Below are 22,288 nucleotides of genomic sequence, written 5' to 3'. Positions count from 1 at the left end.
AGAAATGCAAGGGCAGATGTTATGTGTGTCTCAGCACTGTTGACAATAGCTGAATCACCTGACATTTCTGTGTAACATTCCCATCTCGCTAAGGAGGTGCATTTTAGCTCCCCAACTACAGGATGCCCAAGCTGCAGCAGGGTCTCTCTGGCTTTTGAAGAAATATTGTGGCAGAGAGGAAGTTAAAACATTTGTGAAAAACAGGGTTTGGGGAGCTACACCTTGCAACCTGAATTATTGCTCTAATTGCTGAGGTTTTTGAAAACATTTTTCAAAATAACTTCTGAATTCTCTGGAGTAACTGTGTATTAATGTGTCATTGCTGTAGAAACTGAAAGAACTCGGAGCAGGTTGGGAGAGGTTGAAATAATTCCAATGTACTGGATAGAGCGTTCAGCTACAGGAAAATCCATAGGCTTCTGTAGTCACATGATTTTATGCAGGATTAGAAAATGTATTAGCAGCTTTAACTGTTGAGTGTACCCAAGCAATTTCAGAGTTGGGAAAGTTGTAATCCCAAATTGTGTTGCATTTATGGCAGTAATATGGCAATAATTACAACTCTAAGTTAAGATCTGGAATCAAAGTGTTGCCATGGTAAAGAAAATGTCCTTCAAAGGATTTCAGATTCTCAGGAAACATGAGAATTTCATAGACAAATTTTTATCAATGGAGTTTGAATAGTGGCTAGATCTGAAATTGGTACATAACAGATATATATCAATTTGTCTTTGTAAGAGCTTGGTTATGGTTAAGTTCTGATGTGAGATGTTTATTTCATGACATTAAATCTTTACTGCTTAAATTGTAAAGATGTCATAAATGGAACAGGTCATGGTATTTACAAGGTTCTAGACTCATTTCAGCATGACTTCGGAGTTTTTTTTTTTACTGTTAACATGGATCCAGACATGCTTGCCCAGATAGTTTCTCAGATGAACCAGAAATTTTCTTCATAGATTACTCTCAATTAACTTACATCCTTCTTTACTGAAAAGGGGAGGTATCGGCTCCACCATGGGGCTGCTGGTTATATATAAAAATCCAACTGCAGATAGTCACGTGTTTCTCCTTTTGTCTGTGCAAACTGCAACCTCATTGAGAGACACTTGATCTCCTCTTATCATGCCCTGAGGAGACCTTTCAAAAGTGGGCGTTTTAAATGCATGACATTTTAAACAATACCTAAATAGCAGCATTCTGTTTCAGTGCTTAATTATGGCTGAATGTACCCTTTCCCCAAAGGTGTTGCTGCAGCATTTGTGATTTCTCTTCATCTGATGGTCAGGTTCCAATGTGATGTGATAATATTCACTGTTTCATGCTCTGCAGGAGTGTTGGGTTATTTTTGCTGCACTGGCAGCTGTTTGATGGGGCTAAATCTGAGTGACCAGAGGCTTATTTGCTCTAAGGAATTGCACAGTTGGCATTTTGGGTTTACGTGTGAAATATCCTGTCCTGCTGACTGGAGACCACGGGGTCCATAAGAAGAACAGGTGGACATGGGCTTTTTGTTTTGGTTACAGCCCATGTCACCCTCTACTTGGAAGTCACCCCTCAACCCTTCATGCCAGGATATATTCCCTGTGGCAAAGCAACCCTTGGCTGAAGGTCTGTTGCTCTCATTAGAGCAGACACTTGAATGGTGAGAGAGACATCAGGAAATAAATCTGGGCTGTGGTAGAGAGAACTATAGAATTAGTGTAATTACACGGTTTATCTGAGGGATACCTTAGGAAAACATCTGTAGCAGGAAATCACAAAGACTGGTTTATGTAATAAGCAAGGAGTATAGATTACTTCATTTCTGTAAAGCTATTTTGAGATCCAAAAAGCTGTATGCTTAACAGAATAATTGGCTACACAGTAATGAAATAACTACCAAAGTTCAGGCAGAACTCTTAGAGGACACAGAGAGGAAAACTTAAAAGCAAAAAAAAGTGTTTTAAGCAATTCAAACAGGCAGACCAGTAAAGCAACCACATATTCATGGCAATATACAACCTTTTGGAGCAAAAAGGAAGCTATCCATTGTTTTTTAGTGAACGTAGGATTGCGTCACTTGTTCTGCCATTTGCTCATACATCACATGCTTTCAGAAGGCCTGCATGGAGCACTTCAAATGTGAATTGATTAAACTTGCAAATTGTTGGAGCTACTCACTTGATATGGCCATGTAAGCAAGTCCCTGGAGTCCCTATTTATATATATAGCACTGAGACGCACTGCCATTTTAAACTCCTGCAGTGAGAAAGACGGGGAGATGAAATAGAAACCATTTATATATCTCTAAAGAACCCCTGTCTTTTAGTATTTATTCAAATGCTTTCAAAGTCTGGAAAAAAAAGAAAAGTTCAATCATTAATGATTTTTTGCTCTTTTTCTCCTTCTTTCTTTCCCCCCCCCCCCCCCCCCGGTTTGATCACTTCCTACATTTATTCTCTCATTTCCAAAAATTTATTTCTGATTACTTTCTCTTTTTCAGCTCAAATGTAGGTATTTTTTTATATCTCCTCTTTAAATTTGGATTCCCTTTTAACCACTCTGTAGAGTCTTAACCTTTGCTTCTGAGTAGCCAGACAGAGCTATTTCAGTGTAGGAGTCCAAGCAGCTGCAGATTCTTGGGTGTAATGGATGTCTTTGGTTAGAAAAAACAGCCATTCAATGATACCTCCCTTGCATTTGAGAACCATTCAGTGAAAGAAAGAGGATCTGATAGTTTTCTTTAGGACAATGGAGACTTCACAACCACATGTAGCCAACTGTGGTCCCACTAAAGAGAATGCTGGAACTGGGTGTCTTGACGTTTTCTGGTTTCATTGCATACAGTGCAGCAGCTAGCTTACATCCAGGTTTTCAGAACTCTGCTTTGAGTGGAGGGTTAGGGTGTCCTTGACTTCTCTTGCAATCTAAACTATTTTTGATTCTGTAACTTTATACTTCTTTGCTGAGTTGGGTGTAGAAGCATGTTTGTACCTTGATTACTCCTAGCAGGTATGGCAAACTGAAACCATGGCACTTTGTAATTAAGGTAGTTCCAAACTTGTCTCAGGGATGGATGATGCAATGGTGATGATTAGAGGAGCTCTTGGTTGACACGGTTGGTCTGTTGTTGTGAGAGAGAGTCCACTTCTTTCTGCGTAGCATAAATGGAGATCTGCTGCTCCCTTGTTTTCTTTCGCCCTCCAGCAGGGCCTGCTGCTTTTGCAACTGCAGCAGTACGGGAATGAGTGCAAGAGAGAAAACCTCTGTGAAGGACTGAGCTCTGGTTTCTTGGTTCTCAGTGCAGTTAGCTGGTTTCAAGTTATCCTGTGGCGTATACAAACCCAGACTTGTTGGAAGTGGAATTATAGAGATTGGAGATGGAATCCCTAACTCGACAGTCCTCACAAAGATAAGCAGATGTGGACTTTTGTAGACATGCATTTAAGCCTTATGTGATATTATGTTGTATTTCACATTCAATTGTATTATCCTTTTATGTATTATCTCTTATTTCTCATGTATATAAACCCCATTTTCCTATTGGTCATTATTTGATGCATTGCAGCAATTATCTGTGTATTCCCTTTATGGTTATAATTTACATGCTCCGCCTTAACGCCTCCTTTTGTTCTAGCACCTTCCCTACCCTACCTTTTATAAGACGGAAGCCATTTTTTGTTGGGGGCTTTTTCTTCCTTACCTTTGGCTTGTTCACCCACAATAAAGCCGTCCTGCCATTCCCACCTGCGAAGCTGCGGACCTGCTTATTACTAGCACGCGCCGCACAGACTTATGTCAGAGATGTTTTAACGCGATGCTCTTTCTGTTGCGTATTCATGGGCTAACATGAGGATAGGTTCTCCAAACTAATACCTGTGAACATGCTGCACAGCGGTGTGACTACTGTTGCTCTTAATTTAGTTTGCAACAGGGTTGGATCAGGGATCAGGAGTCTTCTTTTAATATACCAAGTATAGTGTTTTGCACATCTGAGTTCTGCACCCGTTGTGTGAATACTGTAAATTTGTAAGAAGCTGTCTGGGGGATATAGCTGTAGCAGTGAAGCCTGGATATGAGGGGTGGGGGACAGATATCTCAAGTAATTTAGGGACCTGGGAAATCTGAATTGCTTGTATTAATTGATGGAAAAATTAATTGCTTTACAATTTCTCCTTTCCAGTGACTTCATCCTGTAGACACACAGCAGTTCATTTGAGGACTTGCTTATTTTTTTTCATATGTTAGGCTTCTGTATTTTTGTATGGCTATAGAACAGAACACTGGTTATTTGTAAACGTCTTTCACACAAATATAAGTTTACTGCTGTCAAGACTTGTAACATTAGTAATAAAGAAAAACTGTCTTTTGGTAGGATTGACTCCCACCACTACCAAAACAAGAAAAAGAAACTAGTTATGAATTCAAGTTAAAGAAAAAATATTAATCAGAGAACAAGTGAATGAGTGGCATAGCAGATGCTCTCCAGAACTGGTCTAGAAAGCTATTACTTCATTTAAAAAGCAGTCTGCTTCAACCGTCTCTTACAAGTCAAGACTGTTGTTTTTTGTGAAACTTGGTCACAGAATCACAGAATTTGCTGAGTCGAAAGGGATCCACAAGGATCATCGAGTTCAACCCTTACCCATGCACAGGACCAACCCCAAAGCTCACACCATGTGTCTGAGAGTATCATCCAAACGCTTCTTGAACTCTATCAGCCTTGGTGCTGTAACCATTTCCTTGGGGAGCCTGTTCCAGTGACCAGCCACCCTCTGGGTGAAGAACGTTTTTGTAATATCCAACCTAAACCACCCCTGAGACAACTTCAGGCCATTCCCTTGGGTCGTGTTAGTGGTCACCACAGAGAAGAGATCAGTGTCTGCCATTTCTTTCCACAAAATTAAACAGTGAAAATTAGGCTTTGAATTGGATAGATTTTCAAACAAACCTAGTGAAAAAAAAGAGATTGTGAATCCTGCCATCCACTTACAACTTCCACTAATATTAAAGAATGTTTTCCCATTTAGAGTGATTGAGCAGGTCTAAAATCCCCCCAAAACCTGTATACTAATAATATTTGTGTTTAGTGCATGCGATATCCATGTGTTTTGTACACATATATATTTTTTTTTCTAATGATACTCAACATTTTGCATTATATAGGTTTGAAAGGGAATTATGAAAGGGTTTAAGTTTATAGAAAGAACAACTGCAGGGATGTGAAAATGTCTGTTTTTGATGAAAGACAGGGCTTGATAAAGCAGGGTAGTCGATCAGTCATCAGTAATTTTATTCTATGTTATGGGAGAAATTTATCCAAGAGTTAATGAGACATTCCAAGGTATATTATACACTGAAGACCAGACAAAAGACTTGTGATATCCTCCTGAACATCTCTTCCTCTCTTAATGACGTTCTGGTAGTGCCCACAGGAGAGCAGTGTTCTCTTCACTGTTATTTGTAACCAGTCCAGGCTTGGAGCAACTTATGCTCCAAGAAGATGAATGATGGGAGAAAGCTGAAAAGATTATTAAAAAATCCTTACTCAGTCAAAACATGTTGTTCAGAACGTAACCTCCAAACCTGGACAGTATTAGTGAGCTAACTATTTTAGGCACCATAGCACAGTAGGGTTTTGATGAGAGCGTCATTCCTTAGCTAGAAATATAATATAAGTCTTTTAAAGAATTTCTGGTCTGAGTAACAAAATGAGATACATTTTCGTCACAGAGGGACACAAGGTGAAAAGTTCAGGTCTGGATCCACTTTGGGCTTGGTCTATTTATATGGATAAATCTGATAAAATGCAGCTGCGAGCTTCAGATTCATGTTTTTCTAATGTTTAGGAGAACTTGGAGTCAGTTGGGTTTTACACCTTCTGCCGTTTCTAAGTGTCTGCTTCTGGGGAAGGAGCTGTGCCACTGAACAACAGAACTCAACTTCTCGTTCTGGACTTGTGTGGGTATCGTGCTGTTTCAAAAGTTGATTGAAATCCTAGATCATAACCATTGGAGCTAAAGCATCTTGACAACTCTCCCTGCACTGCCCTTGCTACTCTAAAATTATTTTCAAGTCTAAAATCTGCTGAGTAATAAAGTGAGATGCCATTCAGGTCTCTGATCAATGTCTGTACAACAAGCAAATTGCTGGCCATAAAACTAAGTGAAGTTCCAAGTGCAACAAAATTTGTGTAGTCATTTGGCTCTACTAACCAGTTGTTTGAAAATCCAGGTGTAAGTGGTGCATAGCAGCAAATCACATGCCTCTCAGGCTGAAGATTGACACTTTACATAATTGTGTATGATGTGTCAGCCTTGCCTCTGCTCCCTTTAAATTAAAACTAATCTGTTCTGAATTTAACAAATGTTTGGTGCCATCCTTCATCCATTAAGAAATCTATTTATGTTTGACTTGTGCTTGTAAATCTATCATGAAACAACTTAAAATAGCCTGCTCTAAAGGTATATCTGAATTTCTATTAAGTATGACAATACTATTCTGCCCATTTTAAATATGAGAAAACAAGCAAAAACTAGCTAAGCAAAGATTCTGCAGGACTAATGCTTATTCTTTGCACACAAATGGTATCTTTGACTTTCAGGCTTCGTTCACGATTACAAGTGCTGAGGAATTTATTGGTCCAGGCCTAGCCTGCTTGCAGGAGTAGGATTGTGTTGGGGTTGTCCAAGTGCATACCAGTTCTTCACCTCCAAGATCACTTTCTTTTTTATTAATCCTGGTCTGGGAGAAAGGATTGTGAAGATACTTATGGTATAAATGTAAGAGCCAGTGAGGCAGTAGTTGATATGTAAGGAGAAACATGTGCATGCAGCAAAAGCATCTCCTACTTTCACTTGAAAGCTGCAGCAAGGGCTTACCTCAATGGGATTAGCTTGCAGCTGGCAGAAGCTATCAGTTGGTATACTAAATAATAAGGTCCCAATGAGACTTAACAAGCACTTTTAGTGTGAAATTAAAACTTATCCAGAGTGCATGACATGCTTGAGAGTTGGCAAAGCTGCAGTTGCACTCTTTCGTGAAGTGCTGTTTTCTAATGTGAAGCACAAATTGCGCCAGAATGGAGAAGATGTTCCTGACCGTTAATGCTCTATTCTACCATCTTTCCTGTATAAAAAGTGCTGTCTAGGGAATTGTGGTTAAATTTACTACCAGTACAATGATACAACATTGAGTTTGTAGCCCCAACAGTTGCTTTGCATGACGTTAAGAGAAGAGGGTACTGGAGGAGATAAAATTTTGATGCTGCTCATCAGTTTAAGGGCAGTCAGTGCCAGTGAATTCAGAATTTACCAAAAACCTTGAGTTGCCCCTAAGATTGTTCACCACTATCCTTAAGAAAAGCTCTCATCTTCTGGGAAAATCTGCTAAGAAAAACTTATCTTTATACTATATATATATATATATTTGCAAAGCTGGCTTTTTCTTTTTTTTCCTCTGGCCATTTGGGCTAGGGAGGGCGGGGAAAGGAGATGGAGAGACTCTCCTGTTAACAGGCATATTACCTGTTACTCTATGCAGAAATAGCATAGCTGCTACCTTTGCCAAGGCGATTTCGAGACAAAATGCGGGCATTTGCTCTCACCAGATCCCCAGTGTGCTGCAGATCCTCCTGGAGCCCTACCAACATGCAGGTCCCAAACACCCTAAGCTGTGGGGGTGGATGAACAGGAACTGTTCTGTTTATCTCTCATGTTAGACCTTGGATCCAGAACAGATGGACAGGAGACCCAGTACAGCAAAAGTGGACCAGGCTGTCTCGTTTGTTACCTGTTGTTTGATTAAAAAAACATGCTTTTTTTATCTGCCTTTATTTGTAAGAAAGATAAAGGATTTCATCTGATAATTTTATCTACTTTTATCATTCCTCATGAATGTACTGCAGTAGGCCCTGCTGAGCATGAAATCAGCCTTTTAAAGAAAACAGCTCGTTCCCATTATGGAAGTAAATGAACACTAAAAATGGGCCTTGCTTGTTACAATAGCTGAATCCCAGCATCTCCCAAAGTTATATTCAGATATTAATACAGGATTTCACATTTCTGCTTGGCATAGGAAATGGGCGCGTGATTGGAAGTCAGCACCACAGAACTTGTTTGATCCCTCCTGTACCTTCCTCTGCACCTGAGTTGCTGGCATCTGCATTGCAGTAATAGATGAGGTTTATAAAATATACTTTCTTGGAAGCCATCTCCTTAAGATTTTATTGTACCAATGACAGATCCCAGACAGCATCACATACCAAGTCTTCTTTGAAATTACATCACCAGAAAAGTTTCGCGCGTTATACGCATCCTCATCTGATAGTTGAAATCTGTGCCTCCGTCAGCATAGGATAGTCAGATTCTGCTGCACATGAATGTCTAATACAAGTTTATTGTGGATGTCTTGGTCTCAGCTGATGAGTAATTCTGTTCTGTTTAATGCACCGATGTTTATGTGAGTTACTGATTTAAAGCCATACTTGTAATTTCAGAGCAATGCTTAGTCAGTAAATTGTACCCATAATTTTCCAAGTGGCCTAACTGGCCTGAGTTGTAATAATGATTATTGAGCCGACAGAACATCAGTGGCCCAGCACTGGGTTCAGTACAGATGAAAGCAAAATTGATGGTCAGAATGGAGAGGGTTGGTGTCGGATGGAAAACAGTCAGTGAATCAGACCAATAATCCATACTGAACCAGAGGAAAACAAACAAAATTAAGTAGATGGCAGGAAGCAATACACAGATTGAGTTTCCCCAGCCAGGACCAGGTAGCAATGATCTGAATATATCAGTGAGTCATTTTAAAGATGTTTGTTTCTTCTTCCAGAAACCTTTTTTATGTTGTATAAAATAGAGAAAATTACTTAGGGTGTCAATTGTGTTTGATGACAGAGATGTTTGCACTGTTTCCAGGAATATGCAAAATAGAAGAAAAAATCTGCTTTCTAAAATATATCGCAGAGAGTGTGAAGGTTTCATCATAGATCTTGCAATCATATTAAGTACTAGGAAAACCTCATTTTTATCTCTCAGCAAGATACACAACCATCCACAAACTTTTCAGTTGGAGGAATGAGGATTGTGAAAGAAACCAGTGTTTTAGAGAACCATTTTTACGATCACCAGGTGGGGAAGAAGTCTACATTTTAATATTTGTGCACATCTAAACTCATCACTGTCAATGGGATTTAAAATGTCTACTAATCAATGTGATACCTGTGGTGGATGTCACATAGTAACTAATGCGATGTAATGCAGTAGCCACTGTATACAGGGAAGCCTCCCATGTGGCTGTAAACATCTACTTTTATTATCAGTGACTCTAGAGTCATCATAGTGGGCAAAGGGGAAAAACAAAGGTTTGCAAAAGAGACTTTGACCTTTCATCTGTGTGGAGGCTCCTCAAGTGAAATGCCTGGAGCTGTGGATGTCCTTTCTCTCTAGCTGTGAAGTAGATCCCTTTGCTCTCACCAAATGGTTATTCTTAGTCAAAGGGTCCCAGCTTCTACGCACAAATCACTTTGTTGAAGAGATGATGAACAGCAAGTTTTTGTGCAAGCCTGAGAGAGGGGAGAGATTTACAATACAAAGACATCCTGATTTGCTTTAAATTAATGCTTTTGCCTCTGCTAATGATATTACCTGTTGCTGGCTGCCTGGATCCTCTGACTGAAAAAACCAGAGTTCTGCTGTTGAAAGTGGTGGATACCTGTGGTGTGGGTTATCACGATTCCAACTCCATGGGAGTGTTGTCTGACACATTGCAGCACAACCCAGAGCACCATCTTTTTCAAGAGGGAGGTGTCAGGCTATTGACTCCAGCACTAGGTAGGTGTATGCCTTTACAGTCCTCAGTTCTCACCTCAAATCTGCAATGCCTGCGTCCCAAGAGTGAACTAGTTTACCTCTAAGATTGAATTGATGAAACACTATATTCAAGCGCAGTGTTGGCACCATGGTGGCCTTTCCAAAACAGCAGCTGACATTTTCCTCAACTTTCGTTTTCAAACTGGATCTTTCAGCGGTGAGGTGGCTCAGTCCAGCTGTGTTGTGTTGTCCCATGCACTCCCAGGAGGGAAAGACAGAAATGAGCCCACATTGATTTACTTCCTGATAGCCTTTTTACTGGGCAGGCATAGGAAGATCCTGCTGCTGTGTGTGAACACACTTACTGGCTTCAGAAGTTGGAACAGTAAGAGGAGAGAAGCTAGGCTCTGGGAAGTTACATTCCTGGTGCCTGAAAACCTGTCAAATGTTTTAAACCAATGCTGCAATCAAAATACTCACTTGCCATAAACTCCATTTGCAAACTTGGGCACAGGCATACTTGTGGAAATGATTTGCTCCTGTTTCACTTCTGTTTAAAATTAGGCTTTCTGTTATTTTGATAATATATGCTGACAAGAGTTTTGTGAGTGTGATATTTTAATGTTTGCTACTTCTCATTGCTTAAACAATAAAAACACCCTGAATCCATTGCAATGGAGTAGACAGATGGAAAGAGTGATCTAAACTTTAGCCACCTCAATGACATTTTGATTCACTAATGCTATGGTCCTTGTTATTCCGAGTTAGTTGGGATGCATGGGATGTCTCATTCGAATACAGACATGTAATTAAATTGACTCCTTTTTTGAGTGTTTCACCCCATAACTAACTCAAGTACCTATTCTATTCTCATTTTTAAGATATTGCACTGATAACTGTAATACAGTCAGAAAGCTCTTTAAAAAATACTTTCCATGTCAGTGGTAGCAATTGGATAGAACATTCTTCAGTATTTTTGTTTGTTTTTTGTTTTTTAACTGCACTATTACCCTTTTCCCCCTACTTTCCCTGAACACATGTGCATGCATGTCTTCCTCCTCATCTTCATTTCTGTTGGATGTAATCCTTTCCGGGTAAATCCTGTCTCTTGTGAGCTTTTTTGATATATAGGCTCTTTGTTTTAAGACAGCTGTAGTGTCAGGCCCACCCACACTGTGCTGTCCCCATTGCTTTGAAGCCAATATTTCAAACATAAAATAGCCGTCAAGTCTTTGCTTTGGTTCTGGTTGCTGCGAATGGCATGAAAACAAAAGTTTTGTGTTTTGGGCTTTCATCTAAGGGAGCAAAATCAGTAAGAGTTTCAAGGATTTCAGCTAAGGACTTGTCATGAAAGCTACTTTTGACTAAAAAGTTTATCAAAAGAGAGGAAAGCTCAAAGAGTGTATGTGTGCATACTGTGTATCTCTGTAGCTTTTTGGTGATTTTTTTTTGGTGCCTTTTTTTTGTAGATGAAAAAAACTTCATTTTTGCCCTCACTTAGTCTCTTCAGATTTAGACAGGACTGTGCCTCTGGATTCTGCAGGCTTGGTCTGTAGGGGGAGGGAGAGCAATTTGACTCCAGACAGAACAAACTGGCATGGTATGACCTGTGCTATCCTACCCCATCAAGGGGGTAAGGAAATGCTGCTGTGTGAAGTCATTCCCATGCCAAAGCACTTACACAAATCTGTTCACAATCTTTTGCTTTGTCCTTCAGAAAGCAAACTGAGAGAAAATAAAAACATGACCAAGGGACACACAAACATTTTCATCTAGTGGCAGAAGTTTTTGGTGGGTAGGTAGAACAGTGATGTTCTGAAGGCTGTAGCCTGGGAAGTGATTTCCATCTACCTATAAAAGATTTCTTTTATTTAGGATTTTCATAGGACAGCATCTCAAAAAGAAAAGGGAAAGGAAATATGCCTGGCAGTGTATTGATTCACTGTAGTTTAGTGCTAAGGGAGTAACTGCCAGGGAAAATTGAAGCCAGATACTAGGCATATAGGATTCCCAACTGATTTAACCTGCCTCCAACAGCACATGTAGCATGGCTAGAGTGCTCCAGCTTCAGGAATGTTGATTTCTTTAGGCAAATTCTGATGTAATGACAGAAAAATGATGCTTGATTTTAATTGCATAATAAAGTTTCATTTGTTCTGATAGTCTGTAGAAAAAGAGCACGTTTGCCACGTTCAGGCTCATCCATGACTCCAGAGTTTAGGGAGTGATTGAGTCTGAAGTTCAGGTCCTGGGTCACTTCTTGCAGGAACTTTGAATTTTTTAATTATTTTTTTTCATTACTGTTTTCTAGCTTCAGAAATTTTTGAAGTGAGATCACTTTCTGATTGCTTTTAGCTAGCCAACTTGTTTATCCAGGGTATTTTACGTAGTCTCTCTCTGTTGTCTCATCCATTCATGATGGGAAGAAGGCCGTCATGCCTAAGGAAAAGCAGTTGAAGTGGGTATTGCTTTACACCTTTGTGGGTATGTAATTTTTCAGTGAAAAATTTTTCAGTGTTTCAGTATTCAAGTATCTGATAAATTACCAGCCATATTATTGGTACAGGAAAACAGCAGTATATTTTGATCAAAAGTGTGACTAAAGTCAAGGTACCAAGAAGATGCAATTACACAATATACTTTGATTATATGCCTGTGTTTTTGCGTATGCATATGTTTCTTGTAAATTCACATTATATGACTGCTTAGTATTGACAATGGACACAATATAACACAGAGGACAAATCTAGGTAGTTTCTGGCTATCCATAGCATGTGATGTCTTGAGGACTTCTGGGAGGTGTATTAATGCTCTTAAAAGAAACAGGATGTATGGAAGTATTTAAAAATCTATTTTGACAGTGTAAGCACTGTAACTAATCCAGTCCTACAGCAGCTAAAAGATCTGTATAAAAACATATTGCTGGGCAATGGAAGTGACCTTGTACAGATGTCATCTGTAATTATGCTTCTTGTCCTTCATTAATTTCTAGGTTTAATCTACTCTGCTCTCATTGAAGCAGAGTTTAGTACTGGTTTTGCTTTGTTGCATGTCTTCTCATGAGCAAGCTTTGCTAAGGGTTGATGAAGCACCCCATAAATCCCAGAATGATTAGTAGCTACCAAAGTAAGTAGTAAACATTTTTATGGATAGGACCTCAGAAGCTAGTCCTTTTCCCTCTGAATTTCTGTCTGGGTCAGTAGCAAGTCAGATGTGATTCTCACTGGAAGAAATGTGTATTTTTTAAATAAGATAATACAGATGAAATTCAGTGTTTCAATAGTATTCTGCTTTTTTACTTGTTTTTAATGTGGTCATTTCTGCAAGGCATATGAGCAGAAAGGACAAAGGAGGGCTCAAGTGTTCACTTCTGGGCTCCTCTACTTCCTGTGCTTTATTGGCATGGGTTGTCATGCTGTGTCTGCAGGACAAAATGTGGATCACAGGAGCCAGCAATGGGTTTTTGCAGCAAGCCCTGTGTTAGGTCTACACTCCATCAATGCACAGTGTTGGCACTTAGAGGCACTGCTTGTGGAGCTGAATTCACAGTACCCACCTGTGAAAGCACACTACTGGAGCCACCCATCCTGGCAGCCAGGCCTTTTGCTCTGATTGCTCCCAGTTGGATGTCTCAGGGGTACCTGGGCTTTGGCAGCTGGGTGGCTTGAAACAGTGCTGCCACTGTGGGAAAATGAGTTAGTCTGGAAAATGCAGGTGTCACAGCCTCACAGCAAGGACAGTGCCGAGAAAGGGCTCCTGTCAGCTGCGAGTAGATGTGGGAATAGCTAGTGAGGGCACTGTGTGGAAAACCAAGTGGAGAACAGCAGCCCAAACAATGCAGGAATGATTATCCAGCAGGCCTGCCCATGGTGAGGACAGAGCACTTGCACAGGAGTGCTGATAATTTGGGGTGCTGAGAGCAGTGGGAAGGCTAGGGGAGTATTGCTGCTTCCTCTGCCACCAGCTGCTTTCTGGAGACACTGAGTGGCAAGGGTTGCTCAGGGCAGACATGGAATGCAGTGTGCTGGGTAGGGGCAGAGTTGCCTGCCTGTAAGCTCCTTTTTGACTCACGCAACCCTAGTGGACGCTTGATGTTCCCTCCTGCCTCGGGAGCTCAAGGTGAGCAGGTCCCTGCAGCCCCCGGAGGGTAGCAGAGCACATGAGGGGCAAAGGCAGGCCGAGGGGGAAAAACAGAGAGAGGGCAAGCCCCTCACACCAGGTTGCATCCTCTCTGAAATGTCTGCCTCTGTTTGGAGGGTGCTAAAGTGTCTGCCTGCGGCTAATGTCCACGCTTTGCAAATGGAGCTGAAAAAGCAAGTGACTTCTGCGAGCCCTCATCTATCTGAACTGTAGGGGATTTGTTCTGACCAAAGTTAAAACTGTTTTATCCTTGCTTGTAAGATGGAGAGAGACCTTCTAACTCGCCTCTCATTTTTTTCTCCTATAAAAATTTCTTGGATGTTGTTATGTCACAGGAAAAGGACAGTTTTGTCTGTATGACTTATTTGATTTGATTAGCTGTTGTCTGTGTTAATTAGCTATGAAATAGTCCAAGACCGATGCTATCTGACTCTCCAAGGCATGTACGAGGAAGTGAAAGGAAAATAAGTTGTCCTCTACTGACTCATGGTCTCTGAAAGAATAAAGAAGATGTAAATAACACAGATAGGCTTTATAAAGACAGCAGTCAGAGTAAGCCAAGTTGCCTCCCATATTTTTCTTTAGCTGTGTTATAGGAAATGGTTTTGAATTGCTTTATTTCCTAATAGTCACGTCCTTATTAGCCTTGTGTTTTTCCTTCCCATACCTCCTCTGTGGGGTGTGTTGTACGTGGGAATTTCTAGCCTGTAAAACCTAAAAACTTGTGATAGAAAAACAGTTTATTATTTACAGAATCATTAGTCTGTGTTCTTGCCTACCCGTCTACGTGCACATGCTGAAGTATCCCATGTTTTACTGTTGATATGGACAATGTTAGGATTATGCAGACTTTTTCACTGGCTATTTATGATTTTATTAGTCTTCATAACTTAAACGTCGTCTTTATTTTAGGAAGGACATGTCAAAATGCCAGAATGAAGGGACTGAGGGAGAAACTCCATTGTTCCCTTCAAATGCAAATTCTTTTCTCCCTCTTTCTCCTCCACACTTTGTGGGGTGAGTAGCATAGCACAGCTTGCCTGAAGTTTGAGCTCTCTGTTGCAAGGAACCCTATGATGTTACCTTTGTAGTTAAATGTTCAAATTCCTTTTTTTTCTTTTTGTTGTTTTCAAAAACTAATAAAATTATAGCCAATTTTTCTTACTTGAACCCTGTTTTAAGTTTTCAAGAAAAGACCACTACTGCTTTTTTTTTCTTTCTCCATAACTGTATACGTTTTCAGTAAAAGCCATCATCTGTGTGCATTCAGAGGTTATTTGTATTCAGTTTTTTCCCCCATTTTATTGGTTTGATTCCTAAATGTTATCAGTGAGCTAGAGCTGAGCTCTTTTAATTCAAATGGCATAATGCCCAATCCTCTGAGATTAGCTGGCAAGCGATTCTGGGCACAGTGCCACCTGGCATTTCTCAGAAGGGGGCTGCTAATGAAACACCGGAAAAAAATAAGATTGTTCCAGACATGCAAAATTCTGAAGTTGCAGGGAGTGAGGAGTGACAGAGCTTTCACAAACACACCCAATATTCTGAGGCACAACTCGGAAACTGCTCAGGAAATACCATCCTAATACCTCTGCAGAAAATTGATATTGAAAGGTACTCTGAGTACAAATAAATTTTTCTTTTCTGAAATTTGTGACTGAAGTGCACGTTTCTCATTTTTTTTGGCACTTGGGCTCAGGATTGGGCTCTTTGGGTTGTGTGCAGCACAGCTTGGGCTCCAAGAGCTCTCAATCTGTTAGGATCTGCAGTTCTCTTCTGATTTGTCGCACCATGGTGCAGACTCACAGCTTCCCACAGCACCAGCCTTAGGGCTGACGGCCATACCCTTCCAGGGTCCTCAGTTATACTGAATCTAGGCAAACTTCCTTGGGATCCTGTCTTGGATCTAAAGGGAGTTTGCTTGCTGCAAGTGACTTTCAATGCAGTGTTTCCAATTTAGTGACCGACATTTTCTGATTATAACTTTTGTTTCATCAGAAAACTTCCAAAAAAGCTCAATGACTGGATAAATAGGTCCCAAGACATTTAGGGCTTTATAGGTCTAGACTAACATCTTAAAACTAGCAGGCTGCCCAAGTAGATTATGCATCATGTATTTAATATGCTCATGAATTAAAATGCCACTTACCAAGCAAGTTGCCAAATCCTGCATCAGCTGAAGTTTTCTGTACACGCTTGAGAGGTTGTCTCATATATAGCATGTGACAGGAGGCTGTAGGGCACTTATTTACATAAAAAGCCTAAGAGAGGCTAATAAAAAGAGCAATAAAAAAGAAGTATACAGTAAGGAATCGTTTTCAGATAAAAGAATAAGCATATTGTTTGGTTTTTTTCTTAAGGTCTTTCATCCCTTCAGCTTCATTGTCTGCTTTCTGTATGGAAGATTAGTAGTGGTTGCAGACCAGGAGTGCCACTGAGGCAAACTTGAGCACCTGGTAATTCCTTCATGGTTTTCTTTCTGTAGATGGTAGTCCTGCGTTTCTTCCAAGAAGCCACATTTTCTTGTTTTCTGAATGTAATATATTATAATCAGATGTGCAAACCCTATTGTTTTCTTGCTGGAGCTGTCTTCTGTACTCATCCCCCATCATCATCTTTATTTTCCAGTGTCTCTTTATAGACTTTAGAAATAATGACAGGGTGGGAGGTGAGGGAGACAAAGGGATAGATCCATACTAGCTCTCAGAACATAGAGATTCTCAAGGTACTGTTGCTGTAAGAGAAGCAGAGATTTTTCATTCTCAGTTTACTGCCTTGGCTTCTCCCTGAGACTCACTCTCCCAGGATACTTCTGATTCCTAATGTGAGAAAGGGTAGGGACTTATTTGCTCTGAGGTCTGCACTAACCCACCTGTGCTGTCAAGTGAAAGTGTGATGATGTAGTTCATCGTGGTTTTTATATAGTTCTTCAAGGGAGAAAAAGCTAGCATATGAGACAGCCAAACTATACAGCAAACAGTTATGGATTTCTTAGGAACAGTGAATGGATCTTGAATTCCTGCAGCCCATATGACACTTTTTGAACTACATTGATTTGGAATCTAGAAAGCCTAGGTAGAAGGTAGGATCTGGTCCTTCTAATGTTCTTGCAAGTCTTAGCTGTTAGCTTGCTTCTAGTTTTGTGGTTACAGATTTGTGTCAGTATGATTAATGGGCAATGCAAAGTATGCAAAAAAAATACCGAAAAAAAGAACAATGAAAGATCTTCCTTCTGCAAGAGACAAGAAGTAAAAAGGCAGTGCTCGTGCTTAGTAATCACAGAAAGCAGAACAGCTTTTACTTTCCAGTTGCAGCATCTGATTGCAAACTACATTGACTTAGTGTGCACGATGTTGATACTTAAATGAATTTATGAATCCATGGATTTTATGTTACCGTGTTTTCCTATGGCTGGGATTTGTCGGATTAAGTAGCTGAATGTGTGTAGCCTGTGTGCTGTAGTATGGGCATTTTGCACACAGAAACACTTTGCATAGTAATTGGTAGTATTTATGTTACAAATAGCAATTCAATGAATGTGTCAGTTAAGCTTTTCTTATCACATAGATCTTCCTAAAAAGAAACTATTGCATTTAAATGTGTAGAGTATATATATCATATATATCTATAAACATATGTAATATGCATAACTGTGTGTATATATTATGTGTATTAATATGTATAGTATATGTGTGTATACAGTTGGTATTCTTCTGATCAATTAGATAAGTAGATAGCGAGAGCTTTTTACAGCTAGTGACTGAGTTAATAGTAAACAGAGAAAGATTTAGTGTAGCTGAATGCTTTTGTGTGGCTTTGGTCAAATTACTTAAAGGTGGAAATAATCAGTTTTTGAATTAAACAAGAGGCCTGATGCATACTGGAAAACCTCCATCATCTGTCAGATGTTTTACAAGTGTGATGAATGAGTTTGGATAAATAATGCAAACGTGTTAAACAAGTTCAGGCCAAGTACCCTATGGTACGGTAAACAGAAATTGTGCTTGAGGAATGTTTGAAAATATAAATGTGTGGTAGGGTGGTATGGTTTGAGTACCGTGAGGATAGCCTTTCCTTTTACCCTGGAAACTTGCAAACTTGTCTGGAAGCTGCCCTGACCCAGGACAGAATGGAGCCATGTGGAAAGGAGCCCGATAGCTTGAGCGACTTTTCATTTAAATTATTTGGTATAAAACTGTTGAGATGTGTAGAGGTTGAGGGGGAAATTTAAGCAGGAAATCATGCTAAGTGAGGCTGGGCTTGCTTGAGGGTCTGTCTCTGTCGACAGCAAGAGACGTGAAGAGCTGGTGCCCCAGTGGGCAGTGCACCATTGCTTGGAGAGGCATTGGCCAGCTTTTGTTTCAAAAAAGAAAATGTGTTGCCAAAGCAGTGGGTGGATTTATGTACAAGCTTCTCTCCAGCTGCTAATGCATTTATGTGACTTCACTGATTCCCAAATGCAACTCAAAGAAGCATCTAGCACAGCGGTTTTTAGTTGTTGTGTTAATTGATGGGGGTGAAATGATTGTTCCGATATTTGCTTTGTATTTTCTCGTGAGATCCAATACTGTTGTGGAGCCTACAAGTATCACACATCTTGTTCCTGGAAAATCAGGAATATTTTTCACCTGTGAAAATGGGGGAGAATTTCCGAAAGTGAAGTTTTCACACGATTAACATGGTCTTTTATCAGTAATTTCCTGATTTTAATATATGTAGCTTTGGATACTTCCCTTCATCCTAATCGTGGTTCTTGGAAAGTGGAGGAGTACCCTACTTTTGCCTCATTTTTATATGGATGTGAAATACCTAAGTACTTTCACTGTTAAATCTTTGTACATGCCTGTACATCAGACTACTAAAGACAGCATGAAGGTGTGTCTCCTCTGCTGGAGAAGCCTTTATATTCCCAACAGTCTGAGTAGTAACAAAAAATAGTAACTGAAGGACAAAATTGCACTGGAGCACAGGACAGCAGCTGCAGTGCTCTCTTGCAGGGCTGTTGTGTGCGGTATGTGAAGCTTGAGGCTGTTGGCTACCCTGTGGTGTTACCTTCCCTCCTAGTGTGTTAAGCTTATCACAGTGCCTGTGCCACGTTCTTGGGATGCCTGTTCTTGTCCCTCTTGCTGTAAGACATGGGGCAGCAGATGGAGCAGCGATATGCCAGCCACCTGCACTGCCTTGTGTGCCAGTGTGACCCAGGAGATGGCAAGGCGCGGGGTGCAGCCGCCGTAGAAATGCTGGGAGGTGAGTTGTCCAGCAGATAGCGGGGATCTCCAAGCCTCCCCAGGCTACTGCAGGAGGACTGGCCATGTGCTTGATCTGGCATCTGCATCGAGATTCATGCATTGGCATGAATTTAGCCTGAGATCTTCGTGATTCTTTTCCAGTTTATTCGTGGGGTTTGCCTTTCTTTTCAGTTGCCAAAATGGTGTATATTTCATGTGTCCCAGCAATTTCAGAATGATGTGAAACTTGCTGACCCTGAATTACTTTGACATCTGCTAAAAGTATTTGTGCTGCAGTGTTTCCTTCTGCACATCTGATATTTCTTCATTCTCCCTCTGTTGCAAATCCATCTCAACTTAATTTCTGTTAATTTAACTATTTCCTTCAAATATCCTAAAGAAACATCCTTCCAAGAACCCTAAAATACATCAAGACACATGGAAAAAGTCAATTCAAGTTATTAGAACAAAGCTGGTTAAGTAGCCTATTGTTTTCAACTGAGATCACGTCTGTTAGGAACTATGAGACTCTTACTTAAGGGATTGTTCTTTGCTGTGTGACTAATACTAAACCAAAATCAAATCTTTGTCTATTGAAATGCTCTTTCTTCTTTTTACGCAAAATCAGTAAAGCCTTAGTTGAATTGCTGTGTCTGGCTTTGCACATTTAAAGATGTGAATTGATTAGAGGATGTAAACAAAACCAAGAAGGTGTAGGAAAGATGAGCTACAAGTAAAGTTTATAGCATAAGGAAGAGGCTATTATATGGAGACATTGCAAGAATTTTCAGACTGGGGAGGTGTAAATATTGAATTTAAATTGAAAAAAAATGTTTTAGAAATCAATATTATTATCAGTAAATGTAATGAAAAATGGAAATAAATTTGCTGGAGATGCTGTGGCATTTTCATTGGAATTCTTTGCTTATTATGTTTTTTAATAAGTTTTGGGGTAAAAAATCCTATAGATGAAGCTCTGCTGGATTCAGGTGCTACATTTAGAAGCTTCCCAGAAGGAATCTTTATGATTGTGTGGCTGATGCTTCTGGGTGAAGTAAATACTAATCCTTAATATTGACAGTGTGTCTCAGTCACAGGCACATCTATTGTATGTGAGGATTTTGTGGTGGATTCTTGGTCTTGGCCACTTCAAATGGTCAAAAAAACCCCCAACATTGAATTGGAACCAGCTGTGCCCAGCAGCATGGCTGTGAGATGGGAAGTCTCACATGCACGTAGGCAGTGCAGGCTATTTACAGATGCACACACCATTGCAAAAACTAGTAGCAGTCTGAGGAGAAGCAGCTTTATCAGGTTTTCACCATCAGCTGCTGCTACTCTTTTGCCTGTTGCTTGCTATCTGATGAGTGGTTCATACTTGCTGTCCAAATTTTTGAACAAACTGATGTGCTTGAACGCATGCAGTTAATTATGAGGCTGCTTCCTCTGAGGCCCAAGGGCTAGTTAAATCCTGATGCACTCCTGAGACTGGATCTGGGATCGCTGGAACAACCTAGTCTTAAAGATGTATTTTGGCATGTCTTATGCAACAGAAAAACTTGGTATGAACTTTAAGCTCAGGAGCTCATTCACCTTCTTGGCACAAACCTGTGATGTCTTTGCACTCAGACATTTTGCCTTTTGCCGAGCTGTCAGCACAGGTAAGGCATCCATAATTCTAGAGATAGTGGGTGTGTGCCTAAATTTTTTGTCTTTTTTGTTGATAGGTTGCTATAATTTGCTTGTTGCTCTTCGTTTACTAATACTGATTGAAAATGCAGGGCAGCATTTGATACTATTTAAAATAGAATAAAACCAGAAAACTCAAATCATGACTAGTGTGTTGTTATTAAGTACTTTTAATCCAGGAGGCACTGATGTGCTTGTTCAAGTACAAGCACACAGGTCAGCAATTCAGAGGCCTATTTGTAAACTGAAACAAAACTTAAATATTGGCCTCAACATACTTTTAAAAATTAGCCTTTATCCTCAGATTGGCTACAGTAATCTCTAAAGAAGCAGTAAGTTCTTCTATATTATTTTATTTTCTAGGAATTTTCCCCAGCCCCATTCTCTTGCATTATGTAACTTATATTTTAGTGTAACAACTACTTGCCTACTGTATTACTCTCTAGGGAACAATTTTGCGTCAGTAGGGGGATGAACGACATGACCTCTCAAGTCTTTTCCATCACCAATTGCTCTAATATGGTGATGTAATATTTGACCTTGTAACGCAGCCTTTTCCCTTCTGTAACCCTTTGACTTTTACGGAAGAGCAGTCACAGCATTTTTTAGACATGCAGAAGTGCCTTCCTTTGAAGTTATCAACCCAAAGTACTGTTTCCTGCACTTCAGAACTGAAGAGCATATTAGTGCCTTTTGCATTCAAGTGGAGAGGACCTGTATAAATAAATCATTGAAGGGAAGTATGCTATGGTGCTTGTTCCATAGCTGGAATGAGTAGGCTGAAGAGGCAGAGGCTCTTGATTTTGATAGTATGTTGGAAAGATTGTAACTTTTGAATGTCTTTTTAGTGTTGCCTTTTATTTCAAGAAAGGAAGGAAGACTGAACTGATTGAGCAATTTGTTCTAGATCTGTACAGTGTGCATGGACCTACACAGTGTACCTACTTCACTGCTGTTGTTTCCAGCAGCAGCCTTTCCCCGTGTGTTCAAAGTTATCAGTAGGCATCAGATTCAATGGGAAATGGGGAATTCTGTATTCTAGCTTGCAAAATCAGAAAGGATACATAAGAGAAGCAATTTGGAAATGGAAATAAAAGCTATGGTGATAACCAAATGAGAAGTGGATTCAAAGATGCCTTGCTGTTCCAGATTGTTTATAGTTTTCAGCTTATAGAGGGCAGGAAATGCTTTTTGTGGCATTGGCCTGGCAATAATCTCCCCAGCCTGACCATGAAAGCCAATTCTAAAAAAGATCTTTTTCCAATGAACTCCCCTTGCGTTTTCTTTATCTCTCCAGATATAACTAATTTTAAAAGCCTGAGGGTTTTAATAATTGAAATTCTTGAGATATTCAAGTTTCTTGGGGTTGTTGCTGTTGTTTTCTATACAGTTAAACGATTCCTTGTTGACTCTGAGTTTTAATGTCCCAGTCTG

General features: G+C 40.0%; 1 protein-coding gene across 10 annotated transcripts in view; it reads left to right on the top strand.

Annotated features, from left to right (window-relative positions):
* Window positions 1-22,288, top strand: part of FHOD3 (formin homology 2 domain containing 3) — a 386,896-nt gene that overhangs the window by 142,533 nt on the left and 222,075 nt on the right. The window lies entirely within an intron of this gene.

Source organism: Pseudopipra pipra, chromosome 1 (genome assembly GCF_036250125.1).
Source record: "Pseudopipra pipra isolate bDixPip1 chromosome 1, bDixPip1.hap1, whole genome shotgun sequence".
Classification (NCBI taxonomy): domain Eukaryota; kingdom Metazoa; phylum Chordata; class Aves; order Passeriformes; family Pipridae; genus Pseudopipra; species Pseudopipra pipra.
The sequence above is the reverse complement of the archived record's forward strand: the minus strand, read 5'-3'. Positions and strand labels throughout refer to the sequence as shown.